This window comes from Pristiophorus japonicus, chromosome 1 (genome assembly GCF_044704955.1).
Source record: "Pristiophorus japonicus isolate sPriJap1 chromosome 1, sPriJap1.hap1, whole genome shotgun sequence".
Lineage (NCBI taxonomy): Eukaryota > Metazoa > Chordata > Chondrichthyes > Pristiophoridae > Pristiophorus > Pristiophorus japonicus.
In genome coordinates, this window is record NC_091977.1 from 10062103 (window position 1) to 10066154 (window position 4052).

The 4052-nt window shown below is 44.0% G+C and overlaps 1 non-coding gene across 1 annotated transcript; it reads right to left on the reverse strand.

Annotated features, from left to right (window-relative positions):
* Nucleotides 1-3301: 3301 nt before the first annotated feature.
* On the reverse strand, nt 3302-3374 carry trnak-uuu (transfer RNA lysine (anticodon UUU)). The gene has a single exon. It is a non-coding gene; the product is annotated as a tRNA-Lys (tRNA).
* Between the last annotated feature and the right edge of the window lie 678 nt (nt 3375-4052).

The following is a 4052-nucleotide window of genomic DNA, read 5'->3' on the forward strand; positions in this document are numbered from 1 at the left end:
CTAAAACAAATCTTAGATACGAACAATTCATATAGATCAATTCACTGAGAATCATAGACTTGACTCACTCCACTCACAACACTCCAGAGATTTTAGTGCAAAGATCTAGGCTGCCTGTCCAGTGCTGAGGGAGTGCTGCACTGTCGGGGGTGCCATCTTTCAGATGAGACGTTAAACTGAGGCCCCGTCTATTATGTCTGTACTGTACTTATGAATGACTCCACGAGGCAATGTGTTGTACTCAAACTGCAGTGACCTTGGTCCTTTATCCCAAACTCCAGAGTGAGGCACAAGCATGGTGTGCAGCCTTTTATACTGGGCCCTGCCACTAGGGCAGGAAACTCCTGGTCTCCACCAGTTGCACCCTCTAGTGGTGCCAGCATGTATATACACAGTGTAAACCTTATTGACAGTACATCAGGTAAACAAGTCTCCATCTTATGCAACCACACAGTGACTACACAGAGAATACACCCATAGTCTGCATATACAACACAATCTACTCTCTCAAGTGGACGGAAAAGATCCCACGGCACTATCTTGAAGAAGAGGATTTAAGGGGTTTAGCAGCTTTGAAAGTGGATAAGTCGCCAGGCCCGGATGAAATGCATCCCAGGCTGTTGAGCGAAGCAAAAGAGGAAATATATAGTAAGAAACGATCGCATGAATTGCAACAGTTATACATTCCTTTCTGGCGTAAAAACACAAAAGGAAAAGTGGCCCAACCATGGCTAACAAAAGAAATTAAGGATAGTATTAGATCCAAAGAGGAGTTATACAAAGTTTCCAGAAAAAGTAGCAAGGCTGAGGATTGGGAGCAGTTTAGAATTCAGCAAAAAAGGACCAAGAGATTGATTAAGAGGGGAAAAAATAGAGTATGAGAGTAAACTTGCAAGGAACATAAAAACCAACTGCAAAAGTTTCTACAAGTACGTAAAAAGAAAAAGATTAGTGAAGACAAATGTAGGTCCTTTACAGACAGAAACAGGAGAATTTGTAATGGGGAACAAGGAAATAGCAGAATAATTAAATAAATACTTTGGTTCTGTCTTCACGGAAGAGGACACAAATAACGTCCCAGAAATGCTAGGGAACCAAGGGTCTAGTGAGCAAGAGGAAATGATTATTGGTAAGAAAATAGTGCTGGAGAAACTAATGGGACTGAAGGCAGATAAATCCCCAGGGCCTGATGATCTGCATCCCAGAGTACTAAAAGAGATAGCTAAGGAAATAGTAGATGCATTGATTGTCATCTTCCAAAATTCTATAGATTATGGAACAGTTCCTGCAGATTGGAGGGTGGCAAATGTAACCCCACTATTTAAAAGAGGGAGAGAGAAAACGGGGAACTACAGACCGGTTAGCCTGACATCAGTAGTAGGGAAAATGCTGGAGTCTATTATAAAGGATGTGATAACGGCACACTTAGATAATATCAATGGGATTAAACAAAGTCAACATGGATTTATGAAAGGAAAATCATGTTTGACAAACCTACTGCAGTTTTTTGAGACTGTAACTGATAGAATAGATAAGGGAGAACCAGTGTATTTAGATTTTCAGAAGACCTTTGCTAAAGTCCCACATAAGAGGTTAGTGTTTAGAATTAAAGCACATAGGATTGGGGGTAATTTATTGGCATGGATTGAAAATTGGTTAACTGACAGGAAACAGAGAGTAGGAATAAACGGGTCTTTTTCGGGGTGGCGGGCAGTGACTAGTGGGGTACCACAGGGATCAGTGCTTGGGCCCCAGCTATTCATAATATATATATATATAAATGATTTGGATAAGGGAACCAAATGTAATATTTCCAAGTTTGCTGATGACACAAAACTAGGTGGGATTATGAGTTGTGAGGAAAATGCAAAAATGCTGCATGGCTATTTAGATAGGTTGAGTGAGTGGGCAAACACATGGCAGATGCAGTATAACGTGGATAAATGTGAGGTTATCCACTTTGTTAGGAAAAACATAAGGACAAAGTATTATTTAAATGGTGATGGCTTGGAAAGTGTCGATATACAGAGGGACCTGTACACCAGTCATTGAAAGCAAACATGCAGGTGCAGCAACAGTTAGGAAGGCAAATGGTAAGGCAAGAGGATTTGAGTACAGGAGCAAAGATGTCTTACTACAGTTATACAGGGCCTTGATGAGACCACACCTGGAGTATTGTGTACAGTTGTGGTCTCCTTACCCAAGAAAGGATATACTTGCCATAGAGGGAGTGCAGCAAAGGTTCACCAGACTGATTCCTGGGATGGCAGGATTGTCGTATGAGGAGAGATTGGGTCGACTAGGCCTGTATTCACTACCGTTTAGAAGAATGAAAGGGGATCTCATTGAAACGTATAAAATTCTTACTGGGTTGGATAGACTGGATGTGGGGAGGATGTTTCCTCTGGCTGGGAAGTCTAGAACAAGGGGTCACAGTCTCAGGATACAGGGTAGGAAATTTAGGACCGAGATGAGGAGAAATGTTTTCACTCAGAGGGTGGTGAACCTGTGGAATTCTCTACCACAGAAGGCTGTGGAGGCCAAGTCACTGAATATATTTAAGAGGGAGATAGATAAATTTCTAGAAACAAAAGGCATCAAGGGGTATGGGAAAAAAGGCGGAATATGGTGTTGAGATAGAGGATCAGCCATGATCATATTGAATGGCGGAGCAGACTCGATGGGCCGAATGGCCTTTTACTGCTCCTATTTTCTATGTTTCTATTGTTTCTATGTTACGTGGATAGACTGGAGAAGCTGGGGTTGTTCTCCTTGGAGCAGAGAACAATGAGAGGAGATTTGATAGAAGTGTTCAGAATTGTGAGAGGTCTGGACAGAGTAGATAGAGAGAAAATGTTCCCATTGGTGGAAGGGAGGACACAGATTTAAGGTGATTGACAAAAGTACCAAAGGCGACAGGAGAAAAGGCTTTTTTACACAGCGAGTGGTTAGGATCTGGATTGCAGTGCCTGATGGGGTGGTGGAGGCAGACTCAATCGCTGCTTTCAAAAAGGAGTTGGATAAGTTCCTGAAGGAAGAAAATTTGCTGGGCTCCAGGGAAAGGGTGGGGGAGTGGGACTAGCTGAGGTGCTCTTGCAGAGAGCCGGCACGAGCTCGACGGGCCGAATGGCCTCCTTCCATGCTGTAACTATTCTGTGGTTCTCAATGATCTTAAATTTGAAAATATCATTAACAACACAGAAACATTTTTAACGTGGTTGAGTTTCAATAGAGCAAATTAATAATAGTAATAAGTAATGTGGAATTACAATGCAATATTTCTGAGGTGGAAAAATGGTAACGCCCGAACAGGGACTTGAACCCTGGACCCTCAGATTAAAAGTCTGATGCTCTACCGACTGAGCTATCCGGGCCCTGGTGGAAGGGAAGCTCACAACCCTTCTGACTGTAAAACCCGGAAGAGTCTGCAGGGTCCACGTAAGGCAGCGCGATGACGTCACCGCGCAGGGCTTCCCCCGCCGGCGCGTGCTTGCTCAGTTGGCTCCCGCCGGCGGAGGGGATTCCCCGCCACACCTGCGGCTGCGACTCACAGATGCTTCCAGGAACGGTGCGGTGGCTCTAGGCCTTTTGGCTGGGAGCATTGGCGCGGAGTGGTCCTTAGAGAATTGGAACGATTGGCTACGAATTTAAAAAAAAATAGACTTTTAAATATTTCTTTATAAAAACTGACTGGGGGGGATGGAAGGGTCGGCGTATTCCCTCCACCGGGGCTGTTGCAATGCATCGAGTCATTGCAAAGTGCTGCAAGAGACCACAACATGGGCAACTAAGAGACACAGCATTGCATTGCAACTTTCACAACTTTTTCGACCCAATGCCTGTCCCCAATCTTCCTGCAAAAGTGTGCAGATTCCTCCAGTTGCACATATACCTCACACACACGTTACGTTGATAGACAACAACAACTTGTATTTATATAGCGCCTTTAAATGACCCAAGGTGCTTCACAGGAGTATTCACAGCGTCCTCATTCAGGCTAACATCCCCAGCATCGAAGCACTGACCACACTCGGATCAGCTCTGCTGGGCAG